Below are 23406 nucleotides of genomic sequence, written 5' to 3' on the forward strand. Positions count from 1 at the left end.
GTTATATGTGATTTATCAAGTTTAAACCATTCGTTAGAGGTATTGAAACTAACACGGTTTCTATTTTCTTAACAAAGAAAAAATTAAACTTCTTTTTTGCCAGGCATTCAAGCTCCCCTAGTGACTGCGGCAGGACAATTTTATTTTTTCCTAAGAGTTGCTGAAGCATAGAATAGCTAACACGCTTATTTTCACTAGCGACACATTTGTCAAGGTATTCATTTTTTTGGTAAACAGCTCAAAATACTCCAAAACTGAATGAATAAACCGGCTTTCGTCTTGGGAATTTCCATTCATTCGATAAGTTTTCTCGAATTTTCTTCTCGATCATTTCATGGTTCTTAGCTCATTGTCAAAGAAAAGGCACATATGATTTCGAACATATTTAGTTTTCAGAGGATGGTTCTTTTTGACATAACTAACTTCGTTCATTAAAACATTGTTCCAAATGTATTCAGGATTATCTCTGTTGATCGGAGCAACATTTTTTTGTGCAAACGCTTCCACGTCAAAATTTCGCTAATTTTTGCACAAGGCCTTCTTTATATCTAAATTTTTGTGCTTTTGCAGAAAATCAAAGTGCACAACTCAATGATCAGAGCTTGTAATGTAATTTACAAGAGGTTCTGATTTTTCAACCTCCTCGGATGTTATAACCTGGTCTAAAATTCCACCACTTTTGTGAGTACGCACAGTAACTTGCTGTTGCAAACCAATTTCATCCAAAAAAATCCAATTTCTTAACGCATCATTTGATAGCAGCATAGAAATATAGATATCATCTACAATAAGTAATTTTTTGAACAACAGCTCTTTCTCCTCAAAAAATGATGTTAACTCACTTAAAAAGACGCGCACATTAGTATTTGGTTGTTTGTATAAGCAAACCAAAAGATACACCGAATTGCCAGGCGTAAACTCAAGAGAAGCCAGCTCCGCGTTTGTTAAACACTTGCGCGTACAGTTCCATCCTAGAACACCATTAATCTTCCACCATTTCTTTGTTTTTTGTTCGCATTCAAGTAAAAATAACCATTTGGGCAACACTGCTGGAGAAAAAATTCGTCATTTGAATTATCTTTGATCCAAATTTCTGTTTAAACTATAAGGGTAAATTCATTAGCATCAATAAGATTTTTTATTTGCGAGGTCTTTTTGCGAACTGATCTTTCTTTATGTAAGCAAACTTATACACGTTCACTGACTGCTTTAGCATTAGATAGTCACTTATAAAAGATTGTGAAACAAAATTGTGAAAATGAAACATTTTCGGACCAGAAATTGAGAGATGCAACTTGATCATTATCAAATTTGAAAACAGAGTGGAAAGATTTCAGACGAGATTCGTCTCCAGATATTTCACGAATAAGCAGTATATCAACTTCCTTCTTCTTGCAATATTCTGTTGTATCATCAGTAGAGACACAGTTCTGTAAACAACCAATGTAGAGATGCCATCTTTTCGGTGGCCTTTTAATTACGCTGACTGTCGTCTGATGATTAATATTTGTGCGCGTCTTAAAAACTTTTGGTTTTCTGTCTTGGAACTCTTTGTCAACCAACAAATTTTCATTGCCTTCAGCTTTCCGTTTCTTTGAATTACGATCGCTAGAAGTGCTGTCGGTCCGATTTCTGAAAGCTGCTCTAAGAGTTTGGTAATCCGGTTTCTTCACGGAATTTATCTCCAGTTTCAGTGATTGAATATCAGAAATCAGCGAGTCTACTTTTCTTTAATTTAACTTCAAGAGCAGATATTCAATCAAGGGCCAATAACTCTGTTGTAAAAATTGACAAACAACTTGAAAAAGACCAAAATATCGTTCCAATGCAATGTTTCTGAGCAATTCCAAGGGAAGATCCATGAACACAATTAGAACTACATCGAACACTAATAACACGTTCTTGTTCTGTACATAAAACAATGCAGACGTTGCATGGCGGATTGGATGGGGAGGCAGCGGGGATAAAGCCGTCCTTATTTGGGGCAAATAAATGCAGTCCCAAGACTGCAGTAAGCGCTGATTAGGTCCTAATTGAAGGAATAGGTCATAATTAAACGAATAATCTAATTTATATCTAAATAAATAACTACAAGAAAATTAGAGCAATCACTCCAACAAATGCGGAAAACCCTCGCACCAATTGTTGACTGAGAAAAAAGTCAGATACCAGTGAAACCTATCTGAGCCTTCGTTTGGTTTGACAAGTAATAAATATGGTTTAATTTGTATGGTTTGACTTCGTATGGTTTGACAAGTGATAAAATGCAACGATTATCGCAAAAAAATACCTTCCACCAGAATCTGAAATCCCCTATAACTGGGGCTACCCAAAGAATGTCCGACCCGTTTTGATTCAGTAAATGATTGCAATCAGAAACTATTTAATGAGTTTATAGCAACAATTTGCGTGAGAGTTCTCTGCATCTGTTTGAGTGAATAATTTCTCAGCCCCATAGTATGCATTTCTTTTCGTCTCAATGAATCCCCAATTTAATTCAAAGTTAAAATGGCACCACCACCGTCCCCTGAGACACAATGCAATATTTGTATGCAGCAATGTAATCCAGTAACACCCGCGAAATGTGCAAAAGCGCAAAAAGGTATACGTTCATCATGCTTGCTTAGGAACTACGAGTTGTTCAAAATTACAAGAATCAATTTTCTGGTCGTAAAAAACATGCTCGCCAAATTTTGCTGCTGAGATATCAGCCCTTGACGGAATATCAGCTTTGGAGAAAAAAAATTGAATGCGTCGAGTCTTTAATCCGGGATGTTGCTCTGTTTCGAAATGAAGTGGCGTTGCTTAGAAAACGAAACTTTCCATTCCGTCATTCAGCTAAAACGGGACTTGACCGAAACAGAATTGACAGCTCTTTAAATTCTCATAGCATTTCGGTTAGCAAGATAGGAAAGTCTGAAAATATCGTTTTGGAACCTACACAAAGAAAAATAAGGCCTTCTAAGGAAGTGAAGACGAGAACAAACACGATTACTCGATATTATCGAGTGTCATATCTATGTGAGAAGACAAAGTCAGCATATAACTACAAAAGAGATGGAACAGTACTGTGTAATTAACCAAAATGATCTTCTCCGCATCCGTCAGAGTTCTAAACTAGAGTCACTTCTGAAATCTTTCCACTGTTTCTCTAAGTTCCATGATGATAAAATAGAATCACCTGATTTCTGGATCACGAAAATGTTACAATTTTTAGATTTTATCTAAAAAACACTGCACGCTACTCTATATTAATCAGAAATAACTAAAAACATACAACTCCTTACTTCCAGAAAAAACTCGGCTAAATTTTTGAAAAATTTTCTTGCACAATGCGCGTTCGGTTCGATATAAAAAAGAATAAGTGCCGTTCTAGATTTAAACGAAATTCATATTGGATTAGGTGTGCGCTCTTGGATTAGTAAAAATCTCATGACAAGTTTTTAACTACAAGAGTGTTTTCCATGCAAATTTAAGTTTTATGGTGCCCCAATGATCACAAAAGAGGTGGAGAATTCTGCATATTTTACAGATCTGACATTTTATTGGAAAAGGTTGTCAGTTTTTTGACTAAAAAATTTGAATGCTGTTTCATGAAACTTAAAGTTGAACAAATAACATGACTATTGATCGCTGTTTATCAAACTCTTGCAGGTAATGTCAAATCTTTTTGTTGAGAAAATCGCCGAACTCTTTGAGGAGAAAAGTTTGCTTTACGACAAAATTCTTCTGCTAGGTGATCTGAATATCTCTTTGACGAGTACCCATCAAGCCTCAACTCTAAGGAACTGAATTATGGAAGACTTCGGCTTAGTTCAGCACGAAGAAAGCGAAACCCATGAGAAAGAGGGCTTCTTGACCATGTCATAACCACCAAAAATATGTGCATTGAGGTTACAACAAATTCAATCTTAACAAGGTCGAATCATTAGGTAAGTTTTTTCCGTTGAACAATTTACTTGAAACGATGCCTAAGCAACTAATTGTTTACAAGAACTGGAAAAAACTCAGACCTGATATTTATTTAGAAGCTCTTCAGGAAAGTCATCGCGCAGTTGTTGACAGTTCATGGTACAATTATCTGGCAACAGAGGAAACACTTTTGGACGCTCTTATTCCTCGTAAGACTGAGACAATGACAACTCACTGATGTCCGTTTTTGACGACGAATAGTTGAATCTGAAGAAGAAGAAAACAAAATGAGATCGTGTTTTTTGAAAGACGAAGAACATTGACTTAAAATCCGTCTCTGAATTAACCACTAAAACCTCTTTCCAGAAGTTTCTTCAAAAACGTGTAATCATATCAAAAACACACGAAGGATGAGTCTACCCGTCAGAAGTTTGCTTTATTGAAAACTCTTTTAGGCAAAGCAGAACGTCAGTAGCCAAGACACGGAAGAAAACCAGCGCTAACGTCCGAATCCAACACCATCCCCATCTCAAAAATTAAAAATATTGTTGTCTCAATTGATTCATTCAGGTCTCTTGAAATCAAATGCATAAGACGGGCTGAGTCTTTTTGGATGTTTTTTTGGAGCAGTTATCTCTGAATGGTTTTATAAAAACTATCTTCAGATTCCTCTACAATACGTCTCCGCTCGACAAAATCCCGGAGCGTTTTGTAATTTTTTTTTGAGATTCTTATCTATCCGTGCTGTTGAAACTTACAAATTCCTTTTTAGATTATGGGGTTTTTTCCAGGGGCTCTAAAAACAACTGTCTGTTCTTGATATTAGACTACCAATTGATGACACTTTTCCTTCAGTGCAATCTTTTGAAACCGGCGTTCCGCAAAGTTCTGTAGAAGGCCTTTTTGTTTTTACTTGCTATCTGTAGCCATTAGAGCTTATTTTTGTGAAGCTCAACGTGAATTATCATTTTTATGCTGACGACAAAAAAGAATTTAGCTCAAGAAATTTTCCATTCAATTTTCAGCACTCTGCAAAAATTGTTTAATGGTGCAATATTTCAACTAAAGACAAAGAAAACAGAGATTAAGAGTATTGCGCGGAAGAAACTGATGGTCTGTGATATTCAACTGCCAATGGATTCTAAATTTATTGATGATGTGAAGTTTTTTGTTTTGTTTTAGATGATGAACTCTCTTTTCAAGCAATTTAGTTCAGTGTGTTCAAGTTGTTACTGTTTCTTACGTAAAGTCTATTTCATTAGAGACTCCATTCCAATAGATTCATTAATTGATTTAGCGCGAGTTCTAAATCTCACTAGGTTTGACTATTGCAATTTGCTTTTTAAGGGTTGTCAAACGTTCTCCATCAGAAATTACAGAGGATAATGAACTGTGCATGCAAATGGATTTTCACACTATCCAGTGGCAGAACAATTTGGATTTTGTTAAATAGTTGCACTGGTTAACTTTACAAAAGCGACTTTTTTGCAAACATCAGAAAGTTCTTCTGATAAATCATTGTCTGGTTCACCATCCTCAGACGGTTCCAGACTATCATAACTCGCTGGTATCTCCAAATGGCAGAGTGACAAGATCTCAAAATGTTTACAACTCTCAAACTCCAAATTTAATGACAGGTTTGGGAAAAACGTCATTCAGTTTGCAGTCCCTCACAAATGGAAATGACTTCTTTTTGAAACAAAACTTTTACCAAAACGCCTCCAAAAAGAAGCTTAAAGTTTTTTTTGCTCTAAGAGATCAATTGTTTAGCACTTTTGAGTACGTAAATATTGCTTAAATCAATAATACCAAAAAAATCTTTAAACTTTTTCATTGCCAGACACAAAAGAGCTAAGATACCCAGAATTTTGTTGAGGATGATTAATTAGGCGATGCCCAAAGAGTGAAATTTTGACATCACAGGTTTTGCACAAGTAAACAAAATAGCTGCTCGATGATTCTTGAAGTTTTTGTTCTGACAATCAGTCAAAATATCAACCTGCATTCATAATTCATTTTCGACTTTAAGCTCTAATAAAGAACAGCAGATAATCCATAATAAATTGTTTGTTAGTATCCAAGCCGCAAAATAATCAAAATAACCGACCACTGTCGGATCGAATTGCTCTCAAACCAATGACGAGCGGTGGTCTTCGTCAGTACCTAGCTGCGGTTTTGTGAGGCTAGCTTACGTTTAATTGAAGGGGTGTGAGGTGAGCGCACGGGGGGTGCACCGCAGCGGGGATGCAAAAGTGGATAGGAAGGGTTGTTGTGGGGGGGTCAACCTCTAAAAAAGCCCTTCACACCATAAGTACAGGCCTCCAAAACAATTTCTGTGAATCCCTTTTTGGGACTAGCGAAATGAAAGCTTCTATGAGCACATAATGCCGGCTGTGCGCTACCTGTTTGTCCGTTTTTTAGGGCTGAAAAGTCAAATTGTTCAGACGAAAAACGGGTCAAGCAAAAAAACGCATTATAAGACTGCCAGGACTAATATAATTGCTAGAAAATTTGTTTGAGAGCAATTACTGACTCTTACCAACTCTATTAAGACATCCCTATCAATTGTGTCTCTGATAGTTAGATCCTCCGTAGCATATAGTTGCAGGCAGTAATTAATGAACTGATTTGTTGTTAAAAAATTGGGTCAATTATAAAAAAATCAAAATTAGTGTAACTCTTTTTTCAATACAAAATGTTTTCCTTATATCTGGCATCATCAGATGAAAGGTAACCGAAAGTAATTCTATTCAAAATAAAATGATATAAACTCACATTATAAACAAAACAGTAAAATAGAAGGAAACTAGTTATCGGTGAAAATGAAAACTTCTCAAATTTGATATTCCAATTCGAGATCACTAATTTTAGTTTTTTTGAAGTTCTTAGTGGCTTTCTACCGTTTCGGTATCGTGTCGGAACTTTTCAATGTTGTGATTCGCTTAACTGATGTTTTCGAAGTGAGCAACATGAAAATTGTTGACTTTTATTTAAATTTCAAGTCCTAGCTAGGGTACTCATCGCGCGGATCCAGCAATGGGTTCCTTTGGGCGGTACGTAATGCTTCAGGATTCATGAGTTTTGTGGCACTCTTCACTGACCAGATATACGCCAATTAAATGCCGGTGATGTACGACATAATACGGTTACATGTTGACCTACCGGTGGGTCCTTTTTTGATGCTCCGCCATTCGCTTGGTTATTCTCTGCACCTTTAACCGACATAGGTGTAACTGCATCCACTAGTTGTTATTTCGTATACCACGTGCAGTTTTAGACGCTGGTACAAGCTAGATGGTTAAGAGATTTTCAGTTTTCATGTTGTCTAGATCACAATAAGATTCGTTACCTGACTTGCTTTGAAAAAAAAAAGTTTTTCTTCGAAAATCAAGCCAAGAAATTTTACATGATTCAAAAATTGGAATCCATAGCGAGTTTTGGATCGGCATTTTTAAGTTCTCTTTTACTACGTTCAAAATGTCTGTTCTTTTAGTATTCAATTTCAGTTGGGCGCCACACAACCAGTTCTTTGTAGTGCTGATAATCAAATCAAACTTCTCTTGATTCATAGACAAAGTAAATAACGGTAACATCATAATAGAACTTTCGGAATATTGGCAGTTGTTTAAATGAGAGCTCTAATGACAGCAAATAACAGAGAAAAAAGTGGGCGTAAACTCAATCCTGGTAGTAACCCAGTTTTAATTTACTGCTCCACAGACAACACATCTTTTATAAAAAAACTTTATGAGATTGACCGCCCGCTGAGATAGCTTCTTAGGCAACAGAAAACAGAACTTCAAAATCCAAGGCTAACTCTAAAAATTGATATAAATATAATAAGATACAATGTATCAAAGGCTGCCGATAGTGCGAGTCCAATGTCTAAAGTGCTCATTTTTGCTTTTTTTCAAGTAACATGTCATTAGTAACTTGAAGAAATGCATTGCTTTGCACAGCAATGCACAGAGCCTTCTGTGCATTGCTTTCAAGGTGATCAGTAAAGTGTACTAGAGCTGATCTTTCTAATGTAAGGTTTAACAATTGCTTTTTTAAAAGCTTGAGATAAAATCCTCTGTTCCAAAGAAAAAATGACGAGGTTCAATCCTACAGAAAACGTTTCATTCGGAAAATGTTTTACACTCCTTTTCGAAATACTCCCCAGCGTTTATTTACTAGTCGTTGAAGCTGCAAGCTGCTTCCACTAATCAATCAGGGATAACAGAGTGAAGGCGTGAAGGCGCATAACGGGAAGATCTCTGGACAATCAGCTGCCTGAATTGATGTAAAATATTCCAAATTTTTGAAATAGAAAAATTAATGAAATATGTCGGGAAAACTTCTTTATTTTTTCTTTTGGTAGATTCTGCTCCTCAATTAAATACTTCAAAAACACGTACTATTAAAGGGGACATTTCCAATACAAAACATTGATATATAAACAACGCCATTTTTCCAAAATAACTTATCAAAATAATTTTTTTTATTCAAACTCAAATCTTCTCTCAAACCAACGCGTTGAGTTTTTTGATATTAGTGCTCAAATTTCTTTTTTTTGCTCTTCAAGAAAAACAATTCAGTCACAAAACGCGCATTTATGTTCAACGAATTTTTTAACCTTAAGCACTAAGTGATCGTTCAACATATTTTCCTCTGCAGCTAGATGGTCACTCTAGAACTTTATCAACGCCCGACGTTTGGTCTTTGCAGAAACCACTTAACAGCGATTAAAAACAATTCGAAGATCCTGCTCAAAATTTATCGCATGTGTTTGCTAAGATTTCAGTTGCTTATCGAAATACAAATTAGAGAATGATCAGATTGATTGGGAAAAGTGAACGATCTTAGATTAACACGAATATCGCCGGGAAAATTTTATAATCCAGAAAACTACCGGATTTGGGAAATTGGTTTTTTACGTGCTGTATTATACCCAATTCTTTTGTGAAGTAAAGCCAGAGCCGTGAACCATCGATGTTGAATTTCAAGGAAAAGTTGAAATCACCTATTAGAAGAATTCTGCCAAAGCTTCACATTTTGTCTTCCAGAAAAATAGTAAATTATCAAAAAACAACTTGAAACTTCCCCTACAACCTTTGTACACGAAGATTAGGAAAAAAAGTTGTCTGAGCTTTCAAGGCTGTACAGCAAAAATCAGACTACTCTGACAATTGAATTTCAAGTTTCTCAACTTGAATAGCTTATCTTAAAATTCAGAAATTTTTTCCAAATCCTTCATTGAGCCGTGGTGCACATATTTCAATATCTATCTCATTGATTTTCAATGAACATTAAAATCTTGGTCTTGTCCCGCACAGGGCCTGCATTATATAAGAAGCAACTCAACGTTTGCGTTTCACTTTTGTTAGAGATTCTAAACTCTAGTCATCATTGTTCAACGCATTTCAGCCATTCACGAGCTGGCTCGTTCAGATAAAATCTTGATACTAAAATATTTTCCGGCAAAAACTCCGGTGACTTGACTTTTTCATCATTAAATTTAAAACCACAATGAAATGACTCAAGATGTGATCCAACTTCTGAAATTTGACGATTATGAAGGAGTCCAATGCCGTTTCACAGTATCCTTCAATTTCTGTGAAAGAGATACGTTGGCTAAATTGACCAGCATATATATGACGACACTTATGGGTCTTTTCGCTTCCCAATTTACAGATCTGTTTGTATGGTTACCAATTTTTTTCTTCTTTATAGTGTGTAAGGTTTTGTTGTCTTGTTTTCATTGTCAAATTGTTCGTTCTTCTTTTTTGTTACCTGAGGAAATTTGATAACTCGAGGTGGTATCATTTCGGTTTCTCAGGAGCCCCGACTTTGCTTCTTTAAGAAACAGAAATTATAGTTTTTTCATTGCAGCTATATCATTAGGAAATAAAGAAACCTAGAGGATAAAATCATCAATGCTTTTCAGTTTCTGCTCAAATGCAGAAAATCTATCAAGAACCGACATCTCAAATTTCATCAAAAACTCATTCCATTAAGAATTGAACTGCTAGTAACGCCTAGTCACGCAAAGTTTTTTTACATTTAACCCAATCAGTGCCAACTTGAGCACAGCATAGTTGAACAGAATTTCCACAAAGCCGGTATTACGAGGGTTTCACAGAGAGGGTGGTGGCGGTGTTGTGGGTGCGAATTTTGGTTAGAAGAATAAAAAATGGAGATCAAACGAGTTCGGCCAGCTTGGGTTTGAAAATAGCACGCTACCGAAGGTTTGTATTACACAGAATATTTTTATAATTAATTCACAAAATCTGAAAAAAATGTTTGCAAAATCAGTCAATCAGGTCAAACAGGTGCGGAGAATTCTTACGCCAAATGTTTGAGCTACTAACTGTTTACGTTCAAATGAATAAGTACTTTGAATAACACAAGGTAAGGGAATCAATCAAGCAGTTACAGAGAAACTTAACTTCAAAAAGTAGAAAAATCCAAATCAATATGTCTGTCCCAGATACAAATTCTTGCGCTAGAATCTAAACATCTAAACACCTGAGTATTTGAGGCAAACCAAACAATGTCATGCTTCTTAACATTCAGTAAATACCGGCAATCACGAAAAGAAACAAATTTAAATAGACACCTTGTGCAGAAGCGAGGCTATTTAATAAGTTTATTACAATAATTAAGCTAAAAACTATTAGGCAAATTGTTTACAACTAAACAAACGCCGCCTCTAGTCAACTCGGTTTTCTATGTCATGGAGAAGTTATTATTTCGTCGGAGTCAGTGACTCAACAGGGGGACCAAGAGGTGCCTCCAATGTTCACCTAAAGAATAAAGGCACTCATTAGTCACACGAAATCATACCTCAGCACATGTAACACAGGGGCACCAATTTGGCAGCTGATGACAAAAATGTACCAAGATTTAAAACAAAAAATATTTAGTTCTGAGGAAGACTTCTGCTTGAGTCTGCACATTCCAAAATGTGAGAACCGGCTCAGGCTCAGAGAAAAAACGAACTAAATCAATTTGCAAACTTTTGCCACGGAAAAAATTACAGCAAAAGCACTTAACATCTTCTATTACCAGCTGCAGGTGGTTTCCTTTTTAAACAGTTTTACAGGCCATATTTGGCCTTTATTTCCACCTACTACTATTAACCACTAAATTGTCTGTGTTTACAGAAAGCAAACGGAATGACATTTAACTAATAAACAAAAAACCTCATTATTCTTTATTCTTTTAAATTCGATGGAGACCAGTTTGTATAACTGGTTAAATACTGCAAATATATAAAGTTACTACAAATCTTTGAATTACTTTTTTAACCTTTTACAGAAAAAACATTTTACAACCTTTAATTTTAGATAGTACACTATAAAAAAATATTAATTGCGGAGTTTTTGAAATTCCAGGGAATTTTGTTTTTGGAGCTGTTATTCTCATTTCTATCATGTGTTCTCCTTCAGTTGTTGTAGATGACAAACTTTCAAATTAAAATGCAACCAAATATATCATAAAATCAAAAGTCTTTGTGCATATGATCTAGTACATCATTTTCACTTGCCGACTTTCGAAAATCAAAAATTGAATTTTTAAACTTAAAAAATATTCTAGTACATGTTAACATGAAATTTCATCTAACCCAACAACACCGGATAGGATTGATATCAAAGTCGGTTTCAAGAAATGAAAACACCGGAGGAGTAATGTAATTTTAACTACAAATAGAAGTTTTTGTACTTGGTAATAATTAGCTGATAAAATTGTTGCTAATGCAAATGCATATGTACTTAACCAGCACTGAAAATTGTACAAATACCGGAATTTGTCCAACCTGAAAATCAGTGAAAATTTACGATAGATCATTACAACTTGTGGTAAAAAACTGTGGCAATAACAAGCATCCGAACACCTCAAATTCAGTTGAAACAAATTTCTATATTACTTTTGGATTCTAATAAACTTGTTTACTCTTTCTATGAAAATTCTAACGACAAAATTAACAGTAGTACCAACCATAAAGCATCTTCAAATCTTATTGCGTGATCAGCTCAGTTCGTTTAAAAAAACACGCAAAAAATTTCAGCTAAAAAAAGATCAACATACTTATGTCGGATATATTGCTCTCGAAAGGTTCAACTTATTTGAAAGGGGGCTAGAGCTCAACTCATTTGTTTGGATTATATAAAATTTGCTCAAGGAGGTATTCAACACCACAACCAATTTGAAGTAAAAAAACCAAGAGAATAACAGCTTCAATGCGTTTCAAGTTCTGCTCAAATGCAGAAATTCCATCAAGAACCGACATTTAGTACAAATATTTATTTACTTAATCAGCATTAAGAAACCTAGCGATCGTCTCAAATAAAGACCAGTAAATATTTATGAAAGAGCAACAGAATTTTTGATAAAAAATCTAGGATTGACAAGCACCAGAACATCGGAGAACCAGCCTGAGATTCAGTTGAAAACATGTACTGAAACTTTCCTGAAATTTATTAAAACCTCTTACTCTTTCTTTATTTATTTTATATTGAATTGGAGTAAACTGAAACACAGGGCTGCAAGTCTTTCGGCAGATCTAAGTGAAAAATAGGCACTGATGAGCTTAGTTACAAAAGAGAACAACTTCTTCAATACAAGGCAACAAGTGGATAAAACAATCAATCGAATCGTTCAAATAAAGGCTATTAAAAATCAATTGGTTTTCCAATATATCCAATAAAACCACCATGAAAGAACCTTTGTAAGCCTCTGTAAAATGACAATTATTCTAGCTAAATACTCCAATAAATTTATCTCTTAAAACATCCATACAACATTTTTAAAACTTTATTCTTAACAAAATCAATTTAAAACACTCAAAAATATTAATTAAAAAAATATCAACCGATTTATGTTGAAAATATTGTTCTCGTACTGATCAAACTAATTATTAGGGGCTGTAGCTTAACTCAATCAAACGAGACAATGTTTCTGAGTACAAGCAATTTAGTTTGATCAAAATCAAGAAACCAAGAAAGAAAAAATTTCGAAAATTGAAACTAAAAGAATAGTCTAAAATGAAATAATCCAAAACTAACTTTGCAAAAAAACGATAATTGCTTGTTCAATTTCAAGAACACTTCCAGTCTTCTAGGCTTCCATACCATTCCTTAAGGTGCCTAAAATTGATAATTCAATCTTTTTTTGGTTAATAATTGTTCAGTTTGTTTTTGAACAATTTTTAATATCTCATGGTGTCACCAGGGATTTAGCAAAAATTTAACTGAAATTTTAAATAATTGAAATACAAAAAAAAGAAAGACACAATTAACTGCCAGTACTGCAAAAGTTTCTTTACAAGAGTGAATAACGTCTTGAATACAGTGCAACAAATGGAATATAAACGCATTTGAACAGTTTAATTTAAAAATCTTACTATCCAAATGTAACAAAATCATGGCCGCTAATAATGCACCATGAAACAATGGTTTTAAGTCCTTGTAAAATGATTAATATTCTGGGTAATTACTCTAAAAGATTAACTCCTAATACCATCGTAGAACATTTTGAATTTTCCTGCGTAGAGTCATTTTACACTAAAAAATTTTTAATTGAAAGAGGAAAAACCGACTTACGTTGGACACATTGCCTTTGAACGACAGGCGGTTCAATTATATCAGCGAGAGCTGTAAACTAGATCAATTAAAAAAGGCAATACAAACCGCACAATGAGGTACACGAACCCACAACCACCAGACGGACGCCTTAGCCATTAAGTTATTAGGCCCTCATGTGCGCTGAATTTGTAATCGACTATCAATTAGCGGGACATCAATTCTGAGAATAAGCAATTGAAATCAAACAAAATCAAGAAACCAAGAAAACACAAATTACTCAAACAATGAAATCAAAAGGATATTCTAGATCAAAATAGTCCAATAAAAATTTTGCACTAAAAACACCTTTACAATAATTTCTCAAAAATTCCCCAAAAATGGTTCAATTTTATTAACATTTCCAGTTTTGTTTATACAAAACTATCTAATTTTAAATCTGTCAATCACCGTGTAAAAGTATGTTACATAAGGCAAGGTCATTTCGCAATAAGAACCCGCAACTAAAAAAATTCTATTGTTTATAATGATTTTAACCTTATAATTTTAACAGAAACTTGGATCAAAGATAACGCAAATTATGAGTTTTATCTGCAGCAATGTTGCCCCAGGTGTTATTATTTGCTCCGTGGCAACAGAAAAGAAAAAAATGGCGGCGGTTTTGTGGCCTTCTATTATGGAACTTTACGCGTCGATAACTTTTCAAACAAGTGTTTAACAAAAGTGGAGGGAATTTCTTTGAACTTACGCTGGGCCAGTCGATATATCGTTGACCAAATAATAATGTACCTGTCTTTATAAAAGAGTAAACATCGTTTTTTGAGGAGAAAGAGCTGTTGTTCAACAAATTATTGTAGGTGACATCAATATTTCGATGCTGCTATCAAATGATGCGTCAAAAAATTGGATTTTGTTTGGATGAGTTTGGTTTGCAACAGCCATTTACTATGCCTAGTGGCAAAAGTGGTGCAACTTTAGACCAAGTTATATTATCCGAGGCGTTTGAATTATCAAAACTTCGTGTAAATTTTATAACAAGTTCTGATCATTGAGTTGGGCACATTGGCCTTCTTCAAAAGCACAAAAATTTATTTGTAAAGAAAACGTCGTGTAAAAAAGGCAAAATTTTGACGTGCTAGCGTTTGCAGAACATGTTTTGCTCCGATTAACAGAGATGGGCCAGAAATTATTTGGAACGGTTCTTAATGAACGAAATCGGTTGTGTTGAGAAGAACCATCCTCTGAAAACTAGATTTTTGAGAAATTATACGTGCCTTTTCTTTGACGATGAGCTAAGAGAGATGAAAAGATTGAGAAAAAAACTGGAGAAAGCATACCGAAAGAATGGAAACATTCTAGCCAAAAGCCGGTTTCTCAATTCATTTTCGGAGAATTTTGAAGTGTTTATTTACCAAAAACAAAAATGATTACCTTGAAAAAATTGTGGCTAGTTAAACCAAAAGCGTGTTGTCCTCTATGCTGCAGCAACTCTTAAGAAAAAATTGTTGTTCTGCAGCACTCACTAGGGGACCTGAATGGCAATAAAAGTAGTTCAGTGTTTTCTTTGGTAAGAAAAGACAAACTGTATTATTTTCACAACTTCTAACAAATAGTCTAAAATTGGATCATTCACATACATCTACCCTAGACAGTTTTCAGGTTTTTGCGCGGAGCAATTTGCAATCAACACGAATTGTGGACAAAACGGCACCGTGGGATGTAATATCAACGACGTTTTTTAAATTTGTTTTGACAAATTCTCCAGACTGTTTCATTGCATTTACCAAATTATACCTCCAGACAGGATACTTTTCAAATCAATTCAAACAAGGCTTCGTGAGGCCGCACAAAACGAATTCAAATCTTGATTCTGAGTCGCTGTCGAGTTATCGTCTTGTGACAAATCTCAGATTCCTGTCAAAATTTATGAAAAGAGTTGTTTTTGAGTAAAATATCTTGTATCTGGAATACAATTATCTCCATAGCAAGTATCAGAGTGCTTTTTGTTGCTCGCATTCAACAAAAATGGATATGCTGGAAGACTTTGATGGTCTTTTTTGTTATCTATTAGAGTCGAGTACCGTGATGTTTATTGGGTTAGACTTATCCACAGCCTTTGATATTATTGATGCTATGTTTTTTTTGAAAAATTATCCAAAAAAGATTGGTTTGCAATTTGTGAAGTAACTGTTTATCTAAAATTATCTTTCGCATCGTTCTTGACCAATTGTCATAAATGGATGTCTTTCTGATTTACTTTTATCCCGTTATATGCTGCCTTTAGAAGATAAACTGAAACTTGTGGCACATCTTTATAAGATAAGCTTTTAGATGTTAAGCTGAATTGGGAAAAAAACTATAGTTTCTACGCAGATGATACCGTTCCTTATTTTGTAGTTGGTTCGACCCTCAGTCAATTTATCATTGATGATAATTGACCTCAATTCAGCATTGGGTCAGCCATGCAAAATTGAATTTGAATGCGGATAATAGTGAAAATATGGTGAGGCGGAAAAGTAAAACTGTTAAATATGTTCTTTTACGTCTACCAAAGATGTTGACTACACTGAACACGGAAAACTCTAGATTGTTATGTTGTTTGTCAACTTACTCTTCAACGACAGAATAACTTTGTTTCTCTAAATTTTTTTTATCATCTCCGTGAGGTTTGGTCAGTTCAAGATGAAGTTAAAGCACCAGTCCTAACTGAGATAATTAGAGTCCAGTCATATCAAATTTTGACTATTGTAATTCGATTTATTATTGTCGGCCAGGCATTTTGACAGCAAAATTTTAGCGAATAATTAAATTTTGAATTTCACACTTCAGCACCATTCTCGCTGTATCTGATGCAGCTATTTTAGTTGCCAATTAAGCAATAAACTGTGTTCAAAATATTATTGTATGCGCCTTGCTTTGTTTATCAGCTTGGCAAATCCTAATATATTTATCGCAAATAATGAAATGAAACACGATGTCTACAAGGATTTTATAATTTTTCCAATGTACTTAATCCCAATTTTTGCACTAATTTTTGGAAAAGATTCGTTGTCGCAGGCAATCGGCGCTGAGTGGAAAAAAAGTCTCTTTTGACTTGAAACATATACCATCTAAAATTTTTAGCAGGCGAAAATTCAAATCTTCTCTGCTTTAATTTAACTGCACTGTTGAGAAGTTAAAGGTTGCTGAAACCACAACTACTACTACTACTAATTAAGACTTAACTGGGATGCATAACGTACTGGGGTGCACAAACGGAAATGATCCTCGAAAATGCAAATGTGGATTAGATTGCTGATATGGACAAGACTGTAAAAACGAGATTTTCTCAGTAACAAACAAAGCTGTCGGCGGAGCTTAATGAACTACCGTGCTCATATTTTGGCTTCCATGGCAGTTTAAACTCGAAGTACTTGCAAACAAAAATATCGATATTAGCCTTATTACAGGCTCTAAAAATGTCCGGCTTACAAAATTACGGTGAAATGCTGCCTGATAATGCTCACAGAGAAATGCTAGCGCAAGGACTTCTGGCCGGAAGTTATTTGAGCCACTGTGTCGATCACAAAGCAACATCTAAAACCATTTGTCCCATGAGACTGCGACTAAAATATGCGCATATTTGTTGCTTGAAACAACACAGGAACAGTAAAGAGCAAATAAATTGCAGCTAATACACAAATGCTCTCAAATGCAATCAGCAACACTCGGTGGACATTCAGTTGAACAAAGACAGCAAACAACTACGCAAATCAAAGATAGCAGAGGAAGAAATACTGTAAAAATTTGCGCGCTTTCAATTGGCACAACTGAGAACTGGATACTGTCCCCCGCTGTCTTCTTACCTGAGTAGAACGTAAATCACATTTTCAACTGCTGTAAAAACACCACCGATCTTAAAGTGATTGACGTTTGGTAAAAACCAGAAGCCGTAGCTAACAGTCTGGACTTAATAATTTAGCAAAGTTAGAAAGGATTCATAAGAAAGTGGTCAGATTTGGACTATAAATGGTTACGAGTCTAATAACTATTTGACGCGTCGTTAAGATCTGTCTTTCGATCTGCCAGAAGCACGTGCTATTTTCTTACACAGTAAAGTGCTATATAAAAACATGTAATTTGTAACTTGGGGGTCATAAAAAACACTTGGGGCAAACAGAGTAGAACCCTGTCTTTTCTACAAACAATTGTCAAAACACCCGGACACCAATTGGATGATATTTTCCTTAAGCGGGAATATTATTGCAATGATCATCTTAGACCACGTTTGCCCCTATCAGATGACGGAGTCAAAAAAAGACGGAGTTGGCTATTTCTTGACAGAATTTTAAAATTTTGAGCTATAATTTTCAGAGCTTTTGGTGCATATTTTGAGCGCCCAACAAGACTACACTACACAGAAATGCCCACCTTCCTTGTCCCTTTCCCCCTGATGTTGACGATGCCCCTCCTGCCCCACCAGACCGGGGACCGCATGTGACCCATCATGGCGTATATTCAGAAAGGTCGCCGCACAACTAGAAAGTTGTGAATAGGCAGCCACACGCCTAATATATGCTTTTTAATATACTAATGCAACCAAGGAACAAGGATCTAATTTGTTTTTGCCCCCCAGCTTGCTGAGCTTATATATTTTTACGCCCCACAGCCAAACGTGCTATATAACAACATATAATTTGCAACTGGGCTCTTAAAACACACTGAGGGGGCCGAAACAGAATAGATCCGAAAACAGTTAGAAACGGCAATCTGAGACGATATAACGCCAGATTTTCAAATTGAGGGTGAAATGATGCCTGATAATGTTCACACAGAAAAGCTAGCGCAGCAATTCTGCCCAAAAGTAATTTGAGCCATCGTGCCGATCACAAAGCACCATCTAAAACCATTTTTCCCATGAGACTGCGACTAAAAGATGCGCATATTTGTTGCTTGAAACAACACAGGAACAATAAAGAGCAAATAAATCGCAGCTAATACACAACTACTCTCAAAGGCAATCAGGGACAAGCGTTGGACACCCAATTGAACAAAGACAGCAAGCAACTAGGACAACCAAAGATAGCAGAGCAATTTGCAATTACCAAAATTTTTGCATTAATTAATATTGCTTCAAAATATTGCATTAATTAGTTTATTTCTCCAGACAAGATACTTCTCAAATCAATACAAACAAGGCATCATGAAGCCTCTCATAAGGAATTCTAACCTTTATCCTGAATTGCTGTCGAGTTATTGCCCTGTGACAAATCTCAGGTTCATGTCAAAAATTTTTGAAATAGTTGTTTTTGAGCGAAATTTCTTGTATATGGTGTCCAGTTTTCTCCATAGCAAGTCAGAGTGTTTTTCGGTGCTCATAATCCACAAAAATGGCTCTCGGGAAAGTCTTTAATGATCTTTTTTGTTATCTAGACGAATCGCGTACCTTGATGTATATTGGGTTAGACTTGTCCGCAGTGATTGATAATACTGAGCGTACATTTAACAAGAAAAATGAGCTTAAAAGTTTGGGTATGCAATCTGCGGTGTTACTTTTTATAACAAATTTTCTTTCGCATCGTTCGCGACAAGTTGTCATAAATGGATTTCTTTCTGATGTAGTTTTTTCCTGTTATATGCTGCCTTTAGAAGATAAACTGAAACTTGTGGCACACCTTTAGAAGATAAGCTTAAAAAAGTTAAGCTGAAATGGAAAAAGAACTATTGATTCCTCGCAGATGATACCCTTCTTTATTTTGTAAATGGATTGACCCTCAGTCAATGCATCGTTGATGATATTTTGACCTCAATTCAACGTTGGGTATGCCATGCAAAATTGAAGTTGAAAGCGGATAAGTGTGAAATTATGGTGAGGCGGAAATGTGAAACTGTAAAATATGTTCTTTTAAGTCTACCAAAGATGTTGACTACACTGAACACCTAAAACTCTAGGTTGTTTTGTTGTTTGTCAATTTACTCTTCAACGACTGAATAACTTTGTTCGTTCAAATTCTTTTTATTATCTCCGTAAGATTTGGTCAATTTGAGATGAAGTTAAAACAACAGTCCTAACTGAGTTAATTAGAGTCCAAGGTTATCAAGTTTTGACTATTTTAATTCGTTTTATTATTGTCTGCCAAGCTTTTTGTCCGCAAAATTTTAGCGAATAGTTAACTATGACGATTTTTCGGTTTTTCGATTCTACTTTTCAGCACCATCCTCGCGGTCTCTAAAGCAGCTATATTAGTTGCCAATTAAGCATTGAACTGTGTTCAAAATCTTATTGTATGCGCATCGCTTTGTATATCAGCTTGACAAATCCTAATATTTTCATCGGAAATAATGAAATGAAACCCGATGTTTACAAGGTCATAATTTTTTTCACAATTCGCTTGTTCCCAAATTTCGCTCTAATTTTGAAGAAAAAAACTTGTTTTCAAATAGTTCTAGTACTTCCTGTTCGTCAGTGTCCTCACTTGAGAAGTTGTGCCAGTTTGTGTTCGGAAAGTTAAGATCTTCGCAGATTATTGCTGTCCTGTTTTTTGGTAGGGCTGACAGAAGTGTTCCAAAGTCCTCTTGTGTATATCTGTACCCACTTCCTTTCGGTGGTTGTAGAACAAATTCGGGCAAATTCGGAATAAACCTAAAAATAAAAGAACATGGCCAAAATCGAAAAACCCGGAATAGGAATGTTTTTAAATAAACTGATAACAGATGTAAATTTGAGTTGTAAATAGGCTAAATATTGTATATAGGGAAAAATTTTCGATTGATTTTGTAGAATAGTTCCTAAAATTGTTTTAATTGTCTCAGATAAATGTAATTACATATTCATTTTATCTTTTATCAATTTGTAAAACAGTTTTAACCTGACGATGAACGTAAAGTTCGAAAACGTTTGTTTTAAATAATGGAAGTAATTTTAATTTGACAAATTGGTTTCCTTTACATTAAAAAAGCTGAGTTTGTTAATTTCTGGTATGCAGGTGAGTGAAAAGTTGGGTTGGTCAGTAATAAGTTGTTCAGAAAGGGACAAGGAAAGTGGGCATTTCTGTGTAGTGTAGTCCTGTTGGGCACTCAAAATTTGCAACAAAAGCTCTGAAAATTATAACTTTAAATTTAAAATTCTGTCAGGAAATAGCCAACTCCGTCTTTTCTTGACTCCGTCATCTGATGGGGGCAAACGTGGTCTAAGATGATCGTTGCAATAATATTCCAGCTTAGGGAAAATATCATCCAATAGGTTTCCGGTTGTTTTTGACGATTGTTTGTAGAAAAGACAGGGTTCTATTCTGTTTGTCCCCCCCCCGTGTTTTTATGACCCCCAAGTTACAAATAACATGTTGTTATATAGCACGTGACTATGTAAAAAATTAGCACGTGCGCCTGGGTGTCATAAAAGATTGTTGTAATAGCACGTGAGCCTGGGTATCCCTGTTGTTGACGATGCCCCTGCTGCCCCCTCCCCAACCCCGGGACCGCATGTGTCCCACCATAGCGTATTTGCAGAAAGGTGAAATTACGGTGAAATGCTTCCTGATAATGCTCACACAGAAAAGCTAGCGCAACAATTCTGCCCAAAAGTTATTTGAGCCATCATGCCGATCACAAAGCAACATCTAAAACCATTCCCTTGAGACTGCCACTAAATGATGCTCATATTTGTTGCATGAGACAACACATGAACAATGAAGATCAAATGAATCGCAGCGAATACAAAAAAACTCTCAATTGAAATCAGCGACAATCGTTGGACACCCAATTGAACAAAGACAGCAAGCATCTAGGACAACCAAAGATAGCAGAGCAATTTGCAATTACCAAAATTTTTGCATTAATTAATATTGCTTCAAAATATTGCATTAATTAGTTTATTTGTCCAGACAAGATACTCCTCAAATCAATACAAACAAGGCATCATGAAGCCTCTCATAAGGAATTCTAACCTTTATCCTGAATTGCTGTCGAGTTATTGCCCTGTGACAAATCTCAGTTTCATGTCAAAAATTTTTGAAAGAGTTGTTTTTGAGCAAAATTTCTTGTATATGGTGTCCAGTTTTCTCCATAGCCAGTCAGAGTGCTTTTTGATGCTCATATTCCACAAAAATAGCTCTCCGGAAAGACTTTAATGATATTTTTTGTTATCTAGACGAATCGCGTACGATGATGTATATTAGGTTAGACTTGTCCGCAGCGGTTGATAATACTGAGCGTACATTTAACAAGAGAAATGAGCTTAAAAATTTGGGTATTCAATCTGCGGTGTTACTTTTTATAAAAAATTTTCTTTCGCATCGTTCGCGACAAATTGTCATAAATGGATTTCTTTCTGATGTAGTTTTTTCCTGTTATATGCTACCTTTAGAAGATAAACTGAAACTTGGGGCACACCTTTAGGAGATAAGCTTAAGGAAGTTAAGCTGAAATCTGAAAGAACTATTGTTTCTTCGCAGATGATACCCTTCTTTATTTTTCAAGTGGTTCGACTCTCAGTCAATGCGTCTTTGATGATATTTTGACCTCAATTCAACGTTGGGTATGCCATGCAAAATTGAAGTTGAAAGCGGATAAATGTGAAATTATGGTGAGGCGGAAATGTGAAACTGTTAAATATGTTCTTTTACGTCTACCAAAGATGTTGACTACACTGAACACGTAAAACTCTAGGTTGTTTTGTTGTTTGTCAATTTACTCTTCAACGACTGAAAAACTTTGTTCGTTCAAATTCTTTTTATTATCTCCGTAAGATTTGGTCAATTTGAGATGAAGTTAAAACAACAGTCCTAACTGAGTTAATTAGAGTCCAAGGTTATCAAGTTCAGACTATTGTAATTCGTTTTATTATTGTCTGCCAAGCTTTTTGTCCGCAAAATTTTAGCGAATAGTTAACTATGCCGATTGTTCGGTTTTTCGATTCTACTTTTCAGCACCATCCTCGCGGTATCTAAAGCAGCTATATTAGTTGCCAATTAAGCCTTGAACTGTGTTCAAAATCTTATTGTATGCGCATCGCTTTGTATATCAGCTTGACAAATCCTAATATTTTCATCGGAAATAATGAAATGAAACCCGATGTTTACAAGGTCATAATTTTTTTTTACAATTTGCTTATTCCCAAATATCGCTCTAATTTTGAAGAAAAAAACTTGTTTTCAAAGAGTTCTAGTACTTCCTGTTCGTCAGTGTCCTCACTTGAGAAGTTGAGGCAGTTTGTGTTCCGAAAGTTAAGATCTTCGCAGATTACTGCTGTCCTGTTTTTTGGTAGGGCTGACAGAAGTGTTCCAAAGTCCTCTGGTGTATATCTGTACCCACTTCCTTTCGGGGGTTGTATAACACAGAAAGAAAAAAGGGATACTTATGGTTAGGGCAAATTCGGGATAACCCTAAAAATACAAGAACATGGCCAAAATCGAAAAATCCGGAATAGGAATGTTTTTAAATAAATTGATAACAGATGTGGCTCAACTTCTCAAGTGAGGACACTGACGAACAGGCAATTGAGCAAAATTTAATAATGTCTCTTGAGAAACAGCTTAACTGGTCATTACGAGCAACCTTTTTTAGACAAAAATTTGAATCTGTTCAAGATATTAAATGCAGTCGGAATATACTACCCGTAAAACTATTTTTAAAAACAAAAAGGTTACAATACTTTTGGAAAATAAAAAAACAGTTACGACCTGCTTTTTCACCAACATCGGGACGTCCTTTAATCACCTGGAATATTCATGAGTCTATAAGGACAAAAAAATTGTTCTGGGACCAAAAATTTTTCTCTATCAAAAGGCAAAACTCGTTTGTTAGATTAGCGATACTAGATTGGAATGAACTACCCAGCGAAATTAAAATCAAACAAGACAAAAAAAGTTTCCCCAAGCAACTTAGAACTTTCTTCTCCTTAGCTTACAAAAGAAACCCTATTTTGTGGAAGGTTACTTGTTCAACATGG

The sequence above is a fragment of the Convolutriloba macropyga genome, chromosome 2 (genome assembly GCF_964194025.1).
Source record: "Convolutriloba macropyga chromosome 2, txConMacr16.3, whole genome shotgun sequence".
NCBI classification, from domain to species: Eukaryota; Metazoa; Xenacoelomorpha; order Acoela; family Convolutidae; genus Convolutriloba; species Convolutriloba macropyga.